Source organism: Heterodontus francisci, chromosome 1 (genome assembly GCF_036365525.1).
Source record: "Heterodontus francisci isolate sHetFra1 chromosome 1, sHetFra1.hap1, whole genome shotgun sequence".
NCBI lineage: Eukaryota > Metazoa > Chordata > Chondrichthyes > Heterodontiformes > Heterodontidae > Heterodontus > Heterodontus francisci.
In genome coordinates, this window is record NC_090371.1 from 140,225,900 (window position 1) to 140,248,835 (window position 22,936).

At 43.1% G+C, this 22,936-nt stretch overlaps 1 protein-coding gene across 1 annotated transcript in view; it reads left to right on the forward strand.

The window, feature by feature from the left end:
* The window catches only part of LOC137345698 (RELT-like protein 1), an 88,353-nt gene extending 76,015 nt beyond the window's left edge, over positions 1 to 12,338 (forward strand). The window contains exon 8 of the mRNA XM_068008996.1: positions 10,190 to 12,338. The gene's annotated coding sequence lies outside the window, so the exon portion shown is untranslated. The remainder of the gene's footprint in view (positions 1 to 10,189) is intronic.
* The last annotated feature ends 10,598 nt before the right edge of the window (positions 12,339 to 22,936 follow it).

Genomic DNA, 22,936 nt, shown 5'->3' on the forward strand with positions numbered 1-22,936 from the left:
CAACCTTTACCCACTACTCTCCCTTTCCTGTCACTCAGCCAATTTCATATTCATGTTGCTACTGTCCCTTTTTAGTTTAGTTTAGAGATACAGCACTGAAACAGGCCCTTCGGCCCACCGAGTCTGTGCTGATCATCAACCACCCATTTATACTAATCCTACACTAATTCCATATTCCTACCACATCCCCACCTGTCCCTATATTTCCCTACCACCTACCTATACTAGGGGCAATTGCTAATAGCCAATTTACCTATCAACCTGCAAGTCTTTGGCATGTGGGAGGAAACCGGAGCACCCGGAGGAAACACACGCAGCAACCGGGAGAACTTGCAAACTCCACACAGGTAGTAACCAGAATTGAACCCGGGTCGCTGGAGCTGTGAGGCTGCGGTGCTAACCACTGTGCCGCCCTCAACCTGAGCTCTAACTTGCTCACAAGTCTGTTGTGCGGCACTTTATCAAATGCCTTTTGGAAGTCCATGTACATCACATCAACAGCATTACCCTATCAACTCTTTTGGTTACTCATCGAAAAACTCAAGTTCGTTAAACACCATTTGCCCTTAATAAATCCGTGCTGGCTTTCCTTAATTAACCCGCATTTATCCAAGTAACTGTTAATTTTGTCCCAAACTATCATTTCTAGAAGCTTCCCCACCGCTGAGATTAAACTGTAGTTGCTGGGCTTATCTTTACACCCTTTTTTGAACAAGGGTGGACATTTGCAATTCTCCCATCCTCTGGCACCACCCCTGAGTCTAAGGAAGATTGGAAAATTATGGCCAGTGCCTCTGCAATTTCCACACTCTCTTCCCTCAGGTATCCTTGGATGCAAATGATCTGGTCCTGGTGCCTTATCAACTTTATGCACAGACAACCTATCCAATACTTTCAAGTGTCCGAATTACCTCCTTTCACCATGGCCTGTGCAGCAGCATCTTCCTCAGTAAAAAAAACGGATGCAAAGTATTCACTTAGTACCCCAGCCATGCGCCCTACATCCATGTGTAAACCCTCTTTTTGGTCCCTAATTGGCCCCACTCCTTTTTACCATCCTTTTACTATTTATATGTCTTTAGTAGACGTTTGGATTCCCTTTTATGTTAGCTGCCAGTCCCTTCTCATACTCTCTCTTTGCTTCTCTTATTTGCTTTTTCAAAAGCCTCTGCACTTTCTAGGTTCTAGGCCAAGAAATTTGAATTGAATGTGTTGGAGGATGGGGAGCCAGTGCAAGTGAGTGAGTAGGACTTAGTGCAAGACAGATTACATCTGGCAGAATTCTGGACTGATAGGAGGTTCCACGCTGGCAGCAAGTACCTTGTACCTGTTGGACAAAGACAAACACCGAGACTCCTCCATCTCTACATTTTGGATCTCCATATCTGCTGATTCACAGTCAAACCCTTCTACCCCTAACCATCGACCAGTTGTAAAGTTTTACTTAAATTAAGAGTGTGACTGCCTCCCGAACAAATTGTCCAGGTAACACTCTCCCTCCCTGATGCCCTGCAACATCTACAGCTCATACTCCAGCCCAACAACTCTGATCCAAAGTTCCTCATGTTGTAGACTCTTACAGCAGATGTGGCTGTCCAGGACCATAATGCTGTCGAGAAACTCCCATGTGCCACAGTTATGGCACACCAACTGTTCTGCATCTATCTAAACTGTTTAATGAGTTAAAATTGTTTAATCTATTTATTTTAGTTCTATAAATATATTTTATATAGTTAATTAAATGAAGTGATAGCAAGTTGCAGATTCCTAGCTCTGAGTTTGACTCACTTCCCTAGTTTAAGGAGCAAAAATGAAACAGCAATACTCACCAACCAATCGCCTACCTGCTATTCTGTGACTTTACTCCTTGATTTTTTTTGTTGATTGATGGTCCGCCTTTGAGTCCCTCTCACGCAATGCGCTGCTGCTGCCTTTGTCATCACTGCGCTGTTCATATATCTTCAGTACTCTCCTGCGCTGCTCCAGGCTCTGCTACTGCTGTCACCACGCTGTTCATATATCATCTTCCTCTCCTGCAATGCTCTGGGCTTTGCTGCTGCTGCTGCCACCACTGTGCTGTTATTATTTGAACCTAAGGTGGAAACAGGTGGGAATGTAGGCTGTTGTATGTATAGGAAGAGGGATCAACAGTGATATTCGTAATTAAATTAAAGGGATGTGACTGAGTAAAAGAGGTGGATAGATTAGCTCAAGGTAAGAAAAGATAAGTAGCGGACTCAACTCCAAAACAGCAGTCAAGATGTGCAAGATGATCATCAAAGAATGTAGCCAAGTTCTCGGCATGGCATGGAAATGTCTTGGATGTGGACGGAAAGAGGAGATGAGCAGCCTTCAAGTTAGTTCTTTCTCACCTGACAACAGCAAGCTCTTAATGTTGACTTTTTTTAGTTTGACAGACAGTAACCTTTTTTAATCAGTTGATAACTTGTCATAAAAGCCGAAAATGTTGAAAGTACACAGCATATGTAATGAGGAAGGATATGTTAATTTTTTGGGATGCAGTGTCTAACAGAATTGAAAAATAGGAAGCTAAACAAGATTCTTTATGGAACAAACCAAAAGGTAAAAGTGGTCAGATACTTTTACTGCTGTCAAATAAGTTGTTAGTATACTTCAGAGCTTATCAATAGATATTTTCCAAAGAGTAAACCTGTGAAAAAGAACTTTGTAAAGTAGAAAATTATAGGTACTCATCAAAAGAGTTGCGTCAGGGTGGGAGAACACTGAAGGAAAGGGCAATTATGGATGGGCAACGAATACTGACCTTGCCAACAAAACTGGCATGAAAATTTTTTTTTAAAAAGCTGGGTACTCTGGGTTGGTGTTGAAGCATGCCCAGAATACAGGACCTGCCTTCAGCTAAAAAATCAAGGCTTTTGAGGCCTTCAAGTTAAAACTTTAATGAAGGTATTAAAAGACTCAGTTCAACAGATAAATGTTATGTTATTGTGAATGTTTTGCTTTATGTTGTTTTGAATCTTAGGCAATAGAAATTTCACTTACTGAAAGGGAAAAAAATTACTTGAACAAATTTGAACCAAAAATAAAACATTGCAATTAATTTTTCTTATTAACAATGTGTAGATTTGGAAAATCAACTTAATACATTCAAATAGTTATAATACTTTCAGTACCCAGTTTGTTAAATGTTTACACACATTGGGATGGATTTTGTTGTCTCGCCACCGGAAGCAGCTGCAGTAAATGGCAGCCATCCTGTGAGTTTTGCGGTGGCGCAGCCACTTAATATGCTGATGGCGGCTGCCCCCCCAAATCACATGGCGGGGATGGCATCAGTGATTCCGTGAATGCTGTCACCTGATGTGGGAGCAGGTACTGGCACCATTTTTAAAAGGCCGCCAGCACTGCAAACAAAATGCAGAGGTGACAGCTTCCCCTCCTCGGTGGCGCCAGCTACTCGTGAATGGGAAAGTGAAGGTGCGTAAATGCCACACGTCGAACTCAAGACCGGAATGGCTGAGAAGATCACGGCAGATGACATTGAAATTTATGCAGAGAGGTATTTAAAATTTTTAAACAAGGGTCCCGTTGCAGAGCAGTGGAGGCGCCGCCATGGATCTTCTCCGCCCCCGGAAAGATGCGGCCCAGCAATCAAACTGGGTTCCGTGGCTGCTGCTGTCGCTCCAATTTACTACCCCCCACAATACCACGAAACCCGACGTCGGGCTGAGAACAAAATCCAGCCCATTGAACGCAAATTACTCACCTGGTTAGGAAATTGATTGAATGGAAGGAGACAGAGAAGGGATAATGGGCATTTACGCTAAGTGGCAGGATTTGACTAGTGGTTTTCTGCAAGGATCTGTATTGGGGCCTCAACTATTCTTCACTGTTCATTAATGACTTGGATGATGGGATTGAATGTCACATATCCAAATATCCGCATGACATAAAAATAGGCGGTATTGTAAGCAGTGTAGATGGAAGCATAAGATTACAAAGAATATTGATAGATTAAGTGAATGAGCAAAACAGTGGTAAATGGAATTCATTGTGTGCAAATGTGAGGTCATCCACTTTGGAGCTGAAGAGGATAGAACAGGATATTTTTTAGATGGTGGAAAGTTAGAAACCATGGAGGTCCAAAGAAACTTGTGGGGGTGGGGGTGCGGGGAGAAGTGGGGGGGAGTTTCAGGTACACTGATCATTAATATGTCATGAACAGATACAGAAACAATCAAAAATATCTAGAGAGCTAGAATACAAGAGGATAGAAGTTAGTCTTCAGCTATACAAAGCCTGGTTTAGACATCACCTGGAGTACCATGAGCAGAGATGGGCACTACACCTTAGGAAGGATATATTGGTCTTGGGAGTGCAGCTTAGACTTAACAGAATGATACCTGGGCACCAAGGGTTAAACTATGAGGAGAGATTAAAGTATCAAAAAAAATCTTGTATTCATATACGGCTATTCATACTTCACAGCCAATAAAGTACCTTTGAATTGTAGTCACTGTTGTAACTTAGCAGTGCATTTGCACATAGCCAGCAGTGAGATTTAAAAAAAAAGGTATTCTGGTTTGGTTGTTTTAGTTGAGGGATAAATGTAAGACACTGTAAGAGTGCCCTGCTTTTCGTCAAATGTGCCATGGAATCTTTTATAACCACTTTCCAGGAGGAACAGGGCCTCTGTTTAATGACATGCACCATTGGAGGGGCTCACTCCTTCAGTACTGCACTGAAGTGTCAGCATATATAATGCGCTCAGGTTTCTAGAGTGAAGCTTGAACCCATGACGTTCTGACTCAGGCAAGCGTGCTACTCCTGAGCCAAGGCTGGCATCCATAACTAGACCACAAATCTTTAAAATCTCAGCTAACTAGCGCCTTATATTACGAACATATGAACATACAAATTATGAGCAGGTGTAGGCCATTCGGCCCCTCGAGCCTGCTGCGCCATTTGTTAAGATCATGGCTCATCTGAATGTGGCCTCAACTCCACTTTCCTGTCTGCATCCCACCCCCTTCCATAGCACTTGACTCCCTTGTCTATCAAGATTCTATCTAACTCGGCCTTGAATATATTCAATTAACCAGCCACTACTGCTCTGCGAGGAAGCAAATTTCACAGACTGCTGACCCTCTGGGGAAAAAATTTCTCCTCATCTCTGTCTTAAATGGGAGATTCCTTATTTTTAAGCTGTGTCTCCTAGTTCTAGTCTCGCCCATAAGTGGAGACGTCCTTCCAGCATCCACTCTGTCAAGTCCTCTCAGGATCTTTTATGTTTCGATAAAATCACCTCTCATTCTTCTAAACTCCAGTGGATATAGGCCCAACCTGTTCTACCTTTCCTCATAGATAACCCCTTCATCCCAGGAATCAGTCGAGTGAACCTTCTCTGAATTGCTTCTAATACGATTATATCCTTCCTTAAGAAAGGAGACCAAAACTGTATGCAGTATTCTAGATGTGGTCCCACTAAGATTCTGTGCAGCTGTAGCAAAACTTTCCTATCATCCTCTGTGGCTGGAAATGTCTTCCTCTTGGGAGCTTGTCAGTTTCCCTTTTAAAGGGCAGTAGTTGTCCTTATCCAACATTTCAGCATTTGTTTCCGGGGGGCGGGGGAGGGCAGTGCGGGTTGCGAGGGTGGTGGTGGCACCCTGCTAAAAGAAATATTTCCTGCCATCTAAAATGACCCTCTTTGTAGATTTTGTGTGTGTGCCTGGATTGTGTACCCTCTGGTTCTACTTTCCATATTCATCTCAAATAACCTATCCAGATTAATTCAATCCCTTATTTATAATAAAATTCAATCAGATCCCCTCTAAGCTTACTTTTCTGCAAGTTAAATACCATAGCACTTTGAAGCTTTTTGACTCAGAGCTATGGTTAGGTATCATTAAGATTACTTTCTTTTGTACCTTCTCTAGAGCCATAAAAGCCTTCGTGTGTATGGATCAAGGCAGACAATGGACTAAATTGTAATGTGCAGGAGAGGGGGGTTAAAACTGGGAAAACTGACATGTCTGAAACCGTCTCCAACTCACCATCTGTGTACAAGCAGCCTTGTCAGGGAGGCAGGTCATCAACTTCAGTGTTAATCGTTCAATTACAGAGATATTGACTTGGCTTTTGCAATTTAATTGTGGATCCACACGTTCTGGGAACTTGCCAGTGAAATCAAGGTGTGAACATGGCCAATTGAAGGGACTGAAGACATCGCAGGGAAATAGGCCAGTAAGCTCTGAAAGCTCACAGCTGCTTTCTTGGCTGCTTGTATGAAAGGCTTTGTTTACAGTACTTGTGCTGAGAGGTTACTTTGATAACTTTGGATGTTTGTACATGTGATTTGCACTTTGGAGCTTTGATCTATGAGATCAGCATGGGTGCCTTTTGTGCTGTGTTACTTTGGGCCTCAGATGAGGACCAGATTGACCAGTAGCAACAGTTCTTCTCACAGAACTACAGGTTCACAGGAGAGAGGGGATCACCACAGAGGTGCAGATTGCAGGAGGCCATACCAGCACACAGGTTCTAAAGACAGAGGATAAGCTTCCTCAACATGTCAGAACACCAGGGTCAGGGTGTTGCATCAGGTGGTGAAATAAATTTACAAACAGCTGAAACAAGACCTGCTGCCAAGTGGACTTGGTGGCCATGTTTTACCAGTGGCCATCAAAGTTGCCAATGGCCTTAACGTCTTTGTCTTTGGGTCTTTCCAGGGCGCTGCCGGAGACTTTTGCAGGATCTTGCTGGTCAGCGGTATGCAGATAGGCCTATTCATCTAAATTGTTTAAATCTGGCTCCAACCTATTGATTTTGTCTGAAGTGCTGACTTCTGTACAATTTACAAATTTATGGTGTAGTACTTATTTCCCATATATGCTTATTTTGTTAGAATAGCAAAAGTGAAAATAATTGAACTGTGAAAAGAATTTTGTGTGTATATTTTGGGTGGAGGAGCCTCTTTTTGGCCTGTGTCTGTCTGACTGTCTTTTTATGTAGTGTCAACATGTGGACAGCTAATAATTTGTATTCATATTTTAACAAATGAAAACTTTTTGCTGATGGTGTTTTCTGTGTCCTGCTTCTGTTCAGGTTATTTTCGTAGACTTGAGTTTTTAATAGAGTTGATGTCTTAGACATCAATAGAGACACCATTTTTATAACAAAGACGCTCTGAAATTTTCCTTAACTAACCTCCCTCTCTCAAACACTTCACTGTTTTACACACGGGTTCCTGTCTGGAGTTTTGTAACTGCAATTAGTGAAACCTATTGCAAATTTCAGGTCTGCCTTAAATACTCTCAAGGATTAAGTAGCACTGGTCACTCTCAAATGGTTCTATGCCAAGTATCTATTTATGCGATAACATAACCTGCGAGTGTAACAATAGGACCGTTTATGATCTGAACTGGATATTGTCTCTTTCCACATGCCGTCACGTGCTTCTCTAATCTTTCAGTAGGTGGATTAATTTAATTTAGTGACACAAGGCCAGCTATGGCTTGCTAAGCTGCTTTATTTTGCAGGCATCAAGTGAATGTATTGAAAATCGGCAAGTTTTTCCTGGCTTACCGGGTCCCACCCAGACTTATTGGTACATGACAGCTCTTTGTAGTCACTGGAATTCAGGGAGCTTGTTTTCTGACCACTCCGTCGTCCAGGCCAGGAGAGCTGCCAGTTAAATTGGCACCATCCTCCCCTCATGAGCTCACAGGCAAACGAGAAATAACCAGATACAAGTGCTGCCTAGAATCATCTGAATGCGCCAGAAGCTTATCTATTTGTCTCATTCTAATAAAGATAACTATTTTGATGGCTGGCCCAATCTTTTCTAGAGAGTTTAGAGACGGCCCTTCCTTCTGTTCATTCAAATATCTGCAAGACTTTTCCCTGAATTTAAAAAAAAAAGTGCTAATACTTGGTACATTAAGATCTTCGCATCAGATATCAAAACCATATTGTAGTTTAAACCAAAATTTCTTCCCCTGTAGAATAAACAGAAATTCAGGCCACTCATGCAGACTACTTAATGAACTATTACAAAGTTGTTCTTGTGCTTACATAATATAGGCTTTCATATTTTATGGTGGTAATTATTTGCTGTGGTTTCATTAACGTGCAAGAGGAGAAAATCTTCAAGGAGATGTATTGCATGTAGCTTAAGTGTTGATGTGAAGTAGCTGATTTCGAAGTCTCAATATTACCTCCCACCCCCCTCACCTTCCCCCCACACCCCCATCACCCGTCATTGAGAGGAAAGTGTTGTGAGGGTTTAAAACCCTGAAAGCAGAGATCCTGCCTCTAAGCCAGTGCGCTCCTGGCCATTGCAATATTTTCAGCGCCAGTCAGGTTCTGGGCAAGACTGCCACTAAAACTAGGCAGGCACCTATTTAAGAATCAAAAGTTGAGACCCGATGATTTCATCAGCGTCATGACACAATTTTAAGATCCATTCAGAGATCTGCGTTTGCTGTCCGGCAGCAGACATCCAGTGGGAAGAAGCTACCTGGCCAGTGTCCGGGTAAGTTTTGAAACTAGACCTGTTCTACCCCTTGTGGGCCAGGAGGAGCAGTAATTCTCTCCCCAGGCCCACAAGGAGTCCTTGGGCTTCCCTAGCCCCAGAATCAAAGAATCATAGAAAGTTTACAGCACAGAAAGAGGTCACTTGGCCCATCGCGTCCGTGCCAGCCGAAACATGAGCCGCCCAGCCTAATACCACCTTCCAGCATTTGGTCTGTAACCCTGCAGGTTACGGCACTTGAAGTGCATATCCAGAAACCTTTTAAATGAGTTGAGGGTTTCTACCTCTACTACCCTATCAGGCAGTGGATTCCAGACCCCTACCACCCTCTGGGTGAAAAAGACATTTCCTCATCTCCCCTCTGATCTTTTTACCAATCACTTTAAATCTATGCCTCCTAGTCACTGACCTCTCTCTGCTAAGGTAAATAGGCCCATCGCAATTTTGAACATTTCAATCAAATCTTCCCTCAGCCTACTCTGTTCCAAGGAGAGCAACCTCAGCCTATACATTCTTTCCTCATAGCTGCATTTTTCCAGTCCTGGCAACATCCTCGTAAATCTCCTCTATACCCTCTCTAGTGCAATTAGATTCTTCCTGCAATGAGGTGACCAGAGTTGCACATTTCTCAAGTTGTGGCCTAACTAATGAATTATACAGTTTCAGCATAACCTTCCTGCTCTTATATGCTGTACCTGGGCTAATAAAGTAAAGGATTCCATATGCCGCCTTAACCACCTTATCGACCTGTCCTGCTACCTTCAGGGATCTGTGGACACTCATTCCAAGGTCCCTCATTTCCTCTGCACCTCTCAGAATTCTCCCATTAATTGTGTATTCTTTTGCCTTATTTGACCTCTCCAAATGCATAACCTCACACTTCTCTGGGTTGAATTCCATTTGCCATATCTTCCTGCAATCTACAGCCATCCTCCTCGCCATCAATCACACGGCCAATTTTTGTGTCCTCTGCAAACTACTTGATCGTGCTCTCTACATTTATGTCCAAATTGTTAATATATAGCACAAAAAGCAGGCGACCTAGTACTGAGCCCTGTGGAAAGCCTTCCAGTTGCAGAAACACCCGTCAACAATTACCCTTTTCTTACTGCCACTGAACCAATCACCATGATTTGAATCTGCAACTCCACCATTTTCCCCCAATCTTCATTGAAAGGAAATGCCACCTGCTCCTCCCATGACAATGTGAGGGAAACCCCTCCATGCACTACTGTGGACCATTCCTAAAGGTCCACAGATGTGGTCATACTGCTTGCTGGCCAGGTAGCTAATTTAGCAAGGTGTTGGGTGGGATTCTTGAATTATTTATTCTAATGCGTTGTGGTATTAAGACTGACAAGTTCTCCATGTCCCCGACCTTGTCAGGTTTGTCGCCTGCTACCAGGCTGCCATACACCCTTCCTGGCTTCCTAGCTGTGAAAAAAAAAAGTCGCGACCTTGGGTCAGGCCCATCAGTTAAAGGAAATGAAAAAGGACCAGATATCACAACATTAGAGGAATGTGGTGACTGATTTTAAACATTTTTTTTTCTTTTGTTTTGAGTGAAACTGAATGGAACCATGTTTAAATGGAATAAAAAGCTTAGTTGCCAGTAATAATGAAGCTGAACTTTTTCCCTTTTGTTTCTATAACAATGAATCTTTATCTCTGCAGAAGAAACTACTTCAGTCAAGAGCAAATGGGAAGAATGTTAGATCTTTCTGAATGGAAATCAAACACATTTGCATCAATGATGGCGTAAAGTGGGCTGTTTTTTTTAAAGTGTGTTCCTGTAGTATTTTTACAATGTGTGTTGTATGTGGACATCCATATGATAAACTAGCAATGGTCAAACCACATAATTAGTTTGATTTTCTCCTTTTGACCGTGAATCCTATACACTTGGATTGAACGGTCAACGTAATTGTTAAAAGTGTTTCTCCATCCACCACGGTCTAACTCTTGCCATAACCAGCTTCATAGCTACACTGCTTTTCCCTAGGAAATTTTGAAAACTGTTCTAACTCCTCACCTGATTTGGAAAAATATAAATTATCTTAATTATTAAAACCGATTGATCTTTATATGCTTATGCAAGTTTTTATGCCAGTTATTAAATTCAAATGCTCTTCAGGCTGTGTACTTGATGTTATGAATGTAGTGGGTTAGACCCTTTGGAAATGGGGACCCTATATTGGAAAATATCAACTGATTGGAAGTCTTTAGGGAATAAAAATCTTTTTCTTGTCCCTTCCCTACTCCGCTGGTATTTGCATGAAGCATTGGTGGATTAATTACGACATCGATTGGGTGTAACAAGAGTTGTATCCTTTGCAATGCCACAACAGTAGGCATATGATTGGGAGAATTCTAGATAATGGCTTAACATCCATCCCAAAATATCCCCAACTGACCAAGTATCAGCTTAATGCTGAGCTGTAATATGGTAGGAGTATATAGATGGAGCACGATCACATAAACCTTAAGAAAGCAGTATCTTCCAGCTTTTGAAATCTGGGGAGGGGAAAATGTTGCCTGACAAATAAGTTATTCGCTTTACTTCATGTTCACCTCACCATAAGTAAATGGTTTGATGACCAGGATGTCAAAATATTGATAAATAGGTTTTATAATATAACTGGTTAACCTGGAAATAAATTTGTTAAGTTAAATTTTAATACTAGAAACAATTGCAGTATAAAGTTCCTGTATCCCAGAAGATCCTAGATTTAATTTCTGCTCTGTGATAAGTTAGATAACTCAACCAGAGCAGCACTTGTGCTACAATTGGCTACTGTGCTGCAGATTTCTGGATAACTGGAAAACATTCTTTCATAGACATTGGACAAGAATGTTGGGCTTGTTTGTATTTAACCACACCGCACCCCCCCCCCCCCCCCCATGTTCTTGTAGCCTGCTGACTCTCACTGGATGGTTCCCACATTGAGAATAATCACTTAAGTGAGGCAATGATGGGCTTCCAGCACACACACAACTCTTACCTTGAGGTATGAAAATTACAGAATGAGGGTGTAGGTGAGGATAAGCTAGTGTGCTCCAGTGTGTCTGATGGATTTGCAAAGATGTGAACTCTACCAAAGTGTGCTTGCATTGCAGTTTGAACAAGTCAGTGGTGGCATTTTGGCTTAATCCTTGAAGAAAATAACTGTAGTTTGACAGTTGTCAATTACAGATGCTTAAAAATTGTTTGTTTTTAGTAACCTTTCTATGTAGGGACATCATCCACATAATGTGTTGAAATTATATGTATTTATCTAAAACAAAAATTGGGGCAAATGTTTGTCTATATTAGAGCTGTAATTTTCCACAAGGATTATCAGTCTTCATTTTAAGAATAGAAAACTATTTTGATGCAATTAAGGGAAAATGTATAATTTAGCTGAAATGCCAAATGCGATTGGTTTACAAACACTCCTTTGTGAGGAACGCTAATTCATTATTGTCTGCAAATTGACATGGTGGGTAAGAATTAGCAGGTAACAAAACTGGTGTCAACCTGAATAGATGAAAATATTGATTATTTTCTCAATTCAATAGCATTAAACAGCCATGAGATGGTTTACGGATTGTATACAAATAACCACTGCAAAGTGCTAATAGAATCAGAATTTGTATGTGCTATACATCCTTTGTAAATAAAAGCTACACACCTGCTTTTGAAAAACAATTATAAAACATAGTGCTGTTTTTTTTTAAAAAAGCTTAATGGGTAATGGCATTGCCCAAGTGTGCCACTGTGCCATACAAATCAGAGCATCACAGGCTTAATTCCTGGTCTGATAACTTCTTAGCCAGGCTGCTGTTTGGGTACTGTAATGGGAGGTGGGTGGGGGGGGAGGTCGGTGGGTTGCGTGTGGTGGGGTAAGCCACCAGAATTTCCAAAGTTGATTTGCTATCCAGCAATCTCTGCTGGGAAGATTGCATTGATCTGCACAGAAAGGGAAAGCAGCATTAAGCTCAGCTGTAATATCCTGCTGGCAATCGTCTCGTTTCACATGAAGAATGGCCACTTGATTATGCTGGTTGAGGAGAAGTGATGTCTAAGATACAAAAGCACTGTGCTCTTATTTTTTTTTTAAGTATATAAATAAAATGTTAAGGTTATGGAATGTACCACCAGTTGCCCAACCCTGGAAGAAACACTGATATGCACCAGCCTTTGTTAAATGTCCGTGTAGCGCTATAACTGTCACCATAAATGTTTACTGCGCATTGATTGGACACAGTAAAATGTTACCATGAAATATTTTTGCCCTTTTGCCCTTTAGTCAGAACAGCCAGCAACATAATTTTGCATTTAGTACATGGTTAATTGAGCTAAATGAAGCTCACACTTTACTAACACTTTTGACTGCTCCATCAATTCTTCATCCAGGAATCCCAGTTCAAAACCTATTCCTGGGAGTAGTCCATCAGGAGTGCAATCAATGGGTACTTAAGTAAAAGCATGTAGTGTCCTGAAACAATTTTAGAAAATGTTGCAACAGCTTTTTTCTGTGTAATGCGGAACATTTAATAATTTTGGCAGCTTTAGCCTTAGGTGATACACTTTAAAAGGCACTAGGCATGAATAGTGTGCGCTCTAGAAATGATTTGTGCAGAATTCATATTTTAAAATCTTCAAGTCTTCAAAGTAATGTCAAGTTGTCGAGCATTTCCTTTATATGGTTCTGTATACATTTTGAGGTCTTATTTTACATATTGTATTCTTTCTGTATGTTTCTTTACAAATGCTACACCTTTTAAATCAAACCCTTTGTGTGCATGTCTTCAGATTCTGTGAATGCTACTTTGATCATTGCAGTGTACTTTTTGAACAATGCTACAAATGGAGAAAATAAGTTTAATTGAAATCTAACTTGAAATTTAGTCCACAGTACTGTACTTGCATTAGACCTTTGCAAGTGATACTGCAAATTTACATTCAAAACATTTTAAAAACTGGAATGTAAATAGGATTTCAGCAAATAGGTGTTTAGACGAAATATCTTCTGGCTTAGTCACTGTAGACTAAATGGATATTGTCCTTTTTAAAGTTTTCCAAACAAGCAAACTAATCATTTACTTACGAAGGGTATCAAATTTGTAACTTGGTTGAATAAAACATTGAAATTTAAACAATGTTGTAATACTTTGCTTTCATGGAGTACAGCTATGCCAATGTAATCAGAAAGTTATGAACAAAAGGATCAATTTAACAAAATCACTGACGTTCCTGTACTACAGAGGTGTTAGAAAATAGTGTGAAATATCAGCCAAAAGGGGCTGATGTATACTGCAAGTTTCCAGGGATTTTTTAATATGCTGAGGAAAGAATGTTCTTATGTATATAGGTTGTGACCAGGTGAGAAGTGTTTTTTTTTAAAAAAGAATTTGCTTGTCAATTTAGTGAATGTCTAGCTGGTTAAATGCAGGTCAAAGACACACACACAGGTTTTCTTGTAAGATTTTAAAGGAAGAGGAAACTGTGTTTATTCTTAATGCCCAATAAATAAAAATAATAAAAACACTCCAACTCACTCACACATGCATCCAAGAGATTCACTCACACACACACACACACACACGTAGGTTACAAGGAGGGAGGGTAGGTAATTTGTTTTGAGTATCCAAACGAAAGTCAATTATATACAATTCTTGTAGGTTGAGACGTTGGAAGGGCTGTCGATGTCATATACATGGACTTCAGTAAGGCGTTTGATAAGGTTCCCCATGGCAGGCTGATGGAGAAAGTGAAGGCGCTTGGGGTCCAAGGTGTACTAGCTAGATGGATAAAGAACTGGCTGGGCAACAGGAGACAGAGAGTAGCAGTAGAAGGGAGTTTCTCAAAATGGAGACGTGTGACCAGTGGTGTTCCACAGGGATCCGTGCTGGGACCACTGTTGTTTGTGATATACATTAATGATTTGGAGGAAAGTATAGGTGGACTGATTAGCAAATTTGCAGACGACACTAAGATTGGTGGAGTAGCAGATAGTGAAGGGGACTGTCAGAGAATACAGCAGAATATAGATAGATTGGAGAGTTGGGCAGAGAAATGGCAGATGGAGTTCAATCAGGGCAAATGCGAGGTGATGCATTTTGGAAGATCCAATTCAAGAGTGAACTATACAGTAAATGGAAAAGTCCTGGGGAAAATTGATGTCCAGAGAGATTTGGGTGTTCAGGTCCACTGTTCCCTGAAGGTGGCAACGCAGGTAAATAGAGTGGTCAAGAAGGCATACGGCATGCTTTCCTTCATCGGACGGGGCATTGAGTACAAGAGTTGGCAGGTCATGTTACAGTTGTATAGGACTTTGGTTCGGCCACATTTGGAATACTGCGTACAGTTCTGGTCGCCACATTATCAAAAGGATGTGGATGCTTTGGAGAGGGTGCAGAGGAGGTTCACCAGGATGTTGCCTGGTATGGAGGGCGCTAGCTATGAAGAGAGGTTGAGCAGATTAGGATTATTTTCATTAGAAAGACTGAGGTTGAGGGGGGACCTGATTGAGGTGTACAAAATCATGAGAGGTATAGACAGGGTGGATAGCAAGAGGCTTTTTCCCAGAGTGGGGGTTTCAATTACTAGAGGACACGAGTTCAAAGTGAAAGGGGAAAAGTTTAGGGGGGATATGCGTGGAAAGTTCTTTATGCAGAGGGTGGTGGGCACCTGGAACGCATTGCCAGCGGAGGTGGTAGATGCGGGCACAATGGAGTCTTTTAAGATGTATCTAGACAGATACATGAATGGGCAGGAAGAAAAGAGATACAGAACCTTAGAAAATAGGCGACATGTTTAGAGAGAGGATCTGGATCGGCGCAGGCTTGGAGGGCCGAAGGGCCTGTTCCTGTGCTGTAATTATCTTTGTTCTTTGTTCTTTTTTTGTTTCAGGCGTGTTTGTTGATTTTTCCTGGATTCTGCGCAAAGACGGTTTACAGTCTTGATTGACTGTCTTTTCCTCTGAAGTCAGCAGCTGTTTTTTGTTAGCATTGAAGACGCTGCCTTTGGTGTTTGGCTGGTCATATACAAGAAGGGCACACGCTTGCAGAACGACGAGCAAGAGGGGGAACCATGAGTTCTCTTCTCGCTGTAACCCACTCATGCTCATTCTGCGATTCTGACTCACTCTGGAAAAGCAGTCCCTAACCGTTAGCTTGCTACCACATGACCTCAATTCACAATCTAGCAAGTTATTAAATATGGTCACAGCATGCTGGGAAGCCCTCATTCGAGGTCCCTCGTCTAAAGTGATGAGTTTAACTGATCAATCCACATCCACCGGAAGAAACATATTGGCTTGAATTTTACGAGCACACCGCAAATTGTGGTGGCGCACTTTGAAGTTGGCGGTCTGCCTGCGCAGATCACAAGTTGCTGAGCCCCCGCAATATTTTGCGCGAGGGCTCATTTTCAATGGAGGGGGCAGAATGACCGCCCCTGATAACATATAAAGGGTGCGGCTGCTCCATCCCTGGCACTGTGAGTATACCTACCCCAAATGGACTGCAGCGGTTCAAGAAGGCAGCTCACCGCCACCTTCTCAAGGGCAATTAGGGCCACCATGCCGGCGCCAGTGCCGTTTTTAAAGGGCATCAGGCCCTTCATTCTCATTTCAATTTATAAAGGCGCTGTTCCACTACAACCTGCCGTACAATTTTGTTTCAACTTAGTGGGGGCGATGGGAGAATGGAACCTGAGTCCTCATTTAATACATTGACATATTCCCCCGCCACCAAAAAAAAGCACTTTTTGATTTCCTGAACTTTTCCTCCTAATTTCAGAACCTTTGACCCTCATCCCCACAACCAATTACAATAGTTCTCCCCACTGTTTCCCCTGACCTCCCACCTTGAGAATTTCACTCCTCCCCACTAGTATCACGCTTCTGATCTCTGGTCGGAGATCCGAAGGCATGGGACTTCTGGTCACCAGCCGGAATTTTTTTTTTTTAATTCATTCATGGGATGTGGGTGACGCTGGCCAGGCCAGCATTTATTGCCCATCCCTAATTGCTCTTGAGAAGGTGGTGGTGAGCTGCCTTCTTGAACCGCTGCAGTCCATTTGGGGTAGGTATACTCACAGTGCTGTTAGGAAGGGAGTTCCAGGATTTTGACCCAGCGACAGTGAAGGAACGGTGATATAGTTCCAAGTCAGGATGGTGTGTGACTTGGAGGGGAACTTGCAGGTGGTGATGTTCCCATGTATTTGCTGTCCTTGTCCTTCTAGGTGGTAGAGGTCGCGGGTTTGGAAGGTGCTGTCTAAGGAGCCTTGGTGCATTGCTGCAGTGCATCTTGTAGATGGTACACACTGCTGCCACTGTGTGTCGGTGGTGGAGGGAGTGAATGTTTGTGTAGATGGGGTGCCAATCAAGCGGGCTGCTTTGTCCTGGATGGTGTCGAGCTTCTTGAGTGTTGGAGCTGCACCCATCCAGGCAAGTGGAGAGTATTCCATCACACTCCTGACTTGTGCCTTGTAGATGGTGGACAGGCTTTGGGGAGTCAGGAGGTGAGTTACTCGCCTCAGGATTCCTAGCCTCTGACCTGCCTTTGTAGCCACGGTATTTATATGGCTAGTCCAGTTCAGTTTTGGTCAATGGTGACCCCAGGTTGTTGATAGTGGGGGATTCAGCGATGGTAATGCTGTTGAATGTGAAGGGGAGATGGTTAGATTCTCTCTTGTTGGAGATGGTCATTGCCTGGCACTTGTGTGGCGCGAATGTTACTTGCCACTTATCAGCCCAAGCCTGGATATTGTCCAGGTCTTGCTGCATTTCTGCACAGACTGCTTTAGTATCTCAGGAGTCACGAATGGTGCTCAACATTGTGCAATCATCCACGAACATCCCCACTTCTGACCTTATGTTTGAAGGAAGTTCATTGATGAAGCAGTTGAAGATGGTTGGGCCTCAGACACTACCCTGAGGAACTCCTGCAGTGACTTCCTGGAGCTCAGATGATTGACCTCCAACATGGGACGGCCGTTGGGACAAGGTAAGTTTATTTGCATCAATTACAATACATTTACATATAATTAAGGCTCCGCTGTCGAGCAACGGGGTGCCGCGAGGCCTCATCTCTGCCGGAAAAATGCGGCGGGGCCTTCCCGGTTGGAAGCCGTATCAGACCTCTCCTGGAAGAATCTTCCAGGTAGCTGCCACCACTCGCCTCTTTCCCCCCCCCCCCCCCCCCCCCCCACCCCCAGCCACTGCCATAACCCTGAACTTCGGAGGGCTAGTAAAATACAGCCCGTTACGTGTGTGAATAGTTCAGATAATGGGCCATTCGCACTCGTCTGAGCTGATTGTTTTGGTGGTTCACTTCCAGACAGCAGGTCTCCTTTCTGATAGCTTTGTAATTTGCAAGGTGAAGTCATGTAAATTTTCAGCCATTTTTCAAACTGATGTTTAGGTCACTTAAAAATACTGTTTGTCAGTCTTTTCAAAACATCCCGTGGTTTCAGTCCACTCAATAAAAAGTCAGTTTTGATGAAACATGGTTTTATAACAGTACATTACTGATGTACAGAACTAATAACCTCCGTCATACGTTCCAGGCACATGCACACAAAATGAACATTTGGAGTAGGTGAATCAGATGTTGTTTAGCTCAAGCTAGTATTTCTCTCCCTGTCCCATCCTCATTTGCCTGGAAAAATGAATCCATGAAAATCTTTTGGAGGTTTATTTTTGTTCTCAGTCTTAGTTCCTTCAGCACCCAATTTGTTGACCACTGAATGGGGTACAATTCTGAGAGTGTGTTAGGACCAGGTGAGAAAGATGTCTAGGGTTCCCTTTCAGCCTTCACCTGGTCTTGACTGTAACAGGATTTAATTTTTAACACTATGTTTTGAGATCCCCCTTTGGTGAATCCTCATTCACCGTTTTCCAATTATAAGGTAAAGAAATGAGCACAAACAGTCTCTCTTAGGTTTAAAGAAGAGTGACATTTATTAAAACTTAAACTGAAGCTCTAATTCTGTTAGCGCCTAGGGCTACATGCTGCACCCCATAATAGCATGCATACGTGATACGCACATGCAAATAGAGACAGAAAAGAGCAGAAGAAAAAGTGGAGAGGTTTGAGGCAATATCGGAAGAGTTTCTTGTTACTGTGCTTTGAGCTCATTGTAGAGTCCTTTTGTAGGTAATTCTTGCTTTTCAGTGGGGCCCAGTATTCTTAAACCTTGTTCACAGTAGGAGACTTTTCTCTCTTGGTGTTCATGTGTCTTCAATGGATTCCAAAGCTGGTGAGAGACATGAGAACAGAAAGGAGAGAGATGTTCTCAATCCAGGAGCTTTGTGTCTTCAAACACTCTTTTCTCCAATTTAAAACTCTCAGTTCAAAACTTTTCAACAGCCAGTTAGTCATGTGACTAAACTGGTCTGACGCACAAGGAAGGCCAACATTGGAATAGATGTTTGGTTCCAGGTTTGGGACCAGCAAGGGTGAATGCTTTGTGTTGTTGGTGGGGGAGTGTGGGGGGTTATAGGGTGGAATATCTGTTGGGTGGAGATGTGGGGACGGTTATGGTATAGTGTTCAGTGTGTAAACTAGGTGTTTGCTGCTGTTGGATTGGAGTGGGGGTGGGGGGTGGTGGTTGTTGGTGGTGATGGAGCAATGAGTAAAGGAAAGTTGGAATTTAGTGCTGGAGTGGGAGGGGGAAAAAAAAGTATGAGGTAGGGTGATAAATAAATAATTCAAGCCATATTAATCTTAAATCTGTGCAAAGGAAAAGAGAGCATACCAGCTGGTCAGCATCCATGGTTGCACTGCGGAATGCTTTAGAGCCCTACTGTTAGTGGTGCTTTGCAGAGTGATGGCAGAATCCACCAATGGAAAGCCGTCCCCAAAGCATGATCGCACGTGTCTCCCATGCCTGCCGCTGGAACATACATTTAAATGTGGTTGCATGGGAACTGCTAAAAGCAGCAGAAGTGGAAGTGCAGCCAACTGCCAGGTCTGCTGTCGGAAGTGCTGCAAGGTGCATAAAATGCCATCCCACTCTTTTCTCTTACTCCCACGCATGCTCTTCCACTCTCGCGCACTTTCTCTCTCCCCCTCCCCCCCCCCCCCCCACCCGCGCACACATGCGCGCACATAGACACACCCCCAGCAAGAGTTACGAGGTGGTTTTCAGGTGTGGGATCCCTGACTAATACTGTGTCTAGTCAGGAATGCTGAGGCAAAGTGTAGCACCCAAACCATTGATGTAGCTGAGATATGAAACTCAACGCAGACCAGGAACCAAAGCTGTCTATATATGTAATACTACCGTTACCCACCAAACTATTGAAAAAGATTAAATCATTGTTGTAAAATACCTTTGTGACTTCCTCTGCTCACACACAATTTTGTGCTGGGACATGTTATTGCTTGCCAACAAACTTATGAACACATACAAACATAGGACCAGGAGTAGTCCATTCAGCCCCACAAGCCTGATCTGCCATTCATTTAGAATAGATCAGGGTTGATGATTGAATACTAGATTGATTTCTGAGATGAGATGGTTATCCTATGAGAAGTTGAGTAAAATGGGCCTATACACTGGTTTAGAAGCATAAGAGATGATATTGAAACATATAAGGTGCTGAGAGAACTTGACAGGGTGGATGCTGGGAGGTTGTTACCCTGGTGGGTGATTCTAGAACTAGGGTATATAGTTCCAGAATGAGGGATGGGCATTTCGGACTGAGATGAGAGCTTTCTTCCCTCAGAGTTTTGAATCTTGGTATTCTCTACCCCAAAGGGCTGTGGATGCTTAGTCGTGGAGTATATTCAAGGCTGTGATCGATGGATTTTTGGACTCTAAGCAAATCCAGGGATATGGGGATTAGGGGAGAAAGTGGAGTTGATCCTCTTAGACGATCAGCCATGATCTTATTAAATGGTGCAACAGGCTTGAAGGGCTTATGCCCTAGTCCTGCTCCTACTTCTTATGTTCTGAACAGTATCTCAATTCCATTTAACCTTTTTGTGCTGTATCCCTTGATAGCCTTAAGCAATGAAAATCTATCAATCTCTGACTTGAATATTTCCATTGGCCAAGCATCCACAGTCATTTTAGGGAGCAAATTCCAGATTTTCACAACCTTTTGAAAAAGTTCATCCTGATTTCACTGTAAATGGCCCAGCTTTAAGATTATGTCTTATTATTTGGACATCCCCACCAAAGGTGATAGTTTCGCTGTATCTAAACTATCATCTCTACCTGCTTAAACACCTTAATTGGATTCTTTTTTTATTTGTTTCATGGGATATGGCTGTCGCTGGCAAGGACCACATTTGTTGCCCATCCCTAATTGCCCTTGAGAAGGTGGTGGTGAACTGCCTTCTTGGATCACTGCAGTTCATTTGGTATGGGCACCCACCCACAGTGCTGTTAGGGAGGGAGTTCCAGGATTTTGATCCCGCGATAGTGAAGGAATGGTGATATCGTTTGAAGTGAGGATGCTGTGTGGCTTGGAGGGAACTTGCAGGTGGTGGTGTTCCCACACATCTGCCCTGTCATAGGCGGAAGAGGTTGCAGGATTTGGAAGGTGCTGTTGAAGGAGGTGTGGTGAGTTGCTGGACTGCATCTCGTAGATGGTACACACTGCTGCCACTGTGTGTTGGTGGGGGAAGGAGTGAATGTTTAAGGTGGTGGATGGGGTGCTGATTAAATGGGCTGCTTTGTCTTGGATGGTGTCGAGCTTCCTGAGTAGTGTTGGAGCTGCACCCATCCAGGAAAGTGGAGAGTATTCCATCACACTCCTGACTTGTGCCTTGTAGATTGTGGACAGGCTCTGGGGAGTCAGGAGGTGGGTTACTCATCACAGAATTCCCAGTTTCTGACCTGCTGTTGTAGCCATAGTATTTATGTGACTGCTGCAGTTCAGTTTCTGGTCAATTGTAACCCCCAGGATGTTGATTGTGGGGAATTCAGCGATGGTAGTGCATTGAATGTCAAGGGGAAATAGTTAGGTTCTTTGTTGTTGGAGATCATAATTGCATGGAACTTGTGTGGTGTGAATACTACTTGTCTCAACTTTGTAAGCTCAAGGGAATACAAATTAAGTTTCCACATAGCTTGCTTATGTGCTGTACATTCTACACATTGTGTTTCACTGCCACCCCCCCCCCCCCCCCCCCACCCCTGCTTTACATTCAATGACATTATCCCCCACCATCAACATCCTGGGTCACCATTGATCAGAAACTTAATTGAACCAACTGGATAAATAGTGTGGCAAGAAGAGCGTGTTCTAAGGCTGGGTATGCAGTGAGGGACTCATCAGCCGATGCTCCAAAGCCATTCCACTACCTTCAAGATAGAAGTCAGGAATGTGATGGAATACTCCGCACTCAGAGTGTGGGCCTTGGTGCCTGAAATTGCTATGCCATTCACCTTTCCCATACTCCTGAGGTACTGGCTCCTCATGGTGCACTGTCTCCAGGTTGGAGGGACCGCACTTTTGCTGCTAACTTCCTCGGCCCCTTCCATCCATGCCTGTCTGGTTGGAGAGACTCTCCTCTTCCTCCGATCCTTGAGAGAGTTCATCTCAGTGCAGCCCCTCATCCTGCAGCAGGACCTCCATGTAAGAGTGAGACCTGGGCTGGAGCCTTCCCAGGTCTTCTCCCCATTCCTGTGATTGCTGCAGCCTCAAAAATCCAAATGGTGGTGAGGCCTAGTAACCCATGCCATGGCCCCTTTAATTAGAAATCCTTTGGCAGAATAGATGCATCATTCTACCCGCCCTCTCCAAATGGACAGGGCAACCCGGAGGCAGAATGCTAATGTCATAGTTGGTTTAGAACCATGGCAAAGCCCACCCATTAGTAAATCGGGTTCTTGGCCCGAAAAGTGTCCCATTGTCAGGCAGGAACTCAGTCTAGAAGATTCCACCCATAGAGTCTGAGTTGCATGCATACAGATGTTGGCATGAGCCAAAGTATTTTACAAAAGCAAAACACTGTGAATGCTGGAAATCTGCAACAAAACAGAAAATTCTGGAAATACTCAGCAGGTCAGGCAGCATCAATGGAGAGAAAAGCAGAGTTAACAATTCAGGCTGAAGAAAGGTCATTGACCTGAAAACGTTAACTCTGTCCACAGATGCTGCCTGACCTGCTGAGTATTTACGGCATTTTCTGACAAACTATTTTAGTTTTGTTGTCTGAAAATGATAGGAAATTTTGGCTCATCCAAGACATGATGTTGGGCATTAATAGGAATTGCACTAAGCGTGGTGAAGGTGATGATGGACAGGGATAGGTTTCATTGGCACACATTGGCAAGCTGACCCTGAATATGATATTGTTAAGGGGTAGGATGTGTATGATAGCTAGAAAGGGACCAAAGACAGAGTCCTCGGGCACACAGGAGGTGACGAGAGACATGGGAGGAGAAATCTTTGAGAGGAGCATTGGGCAGGTAGA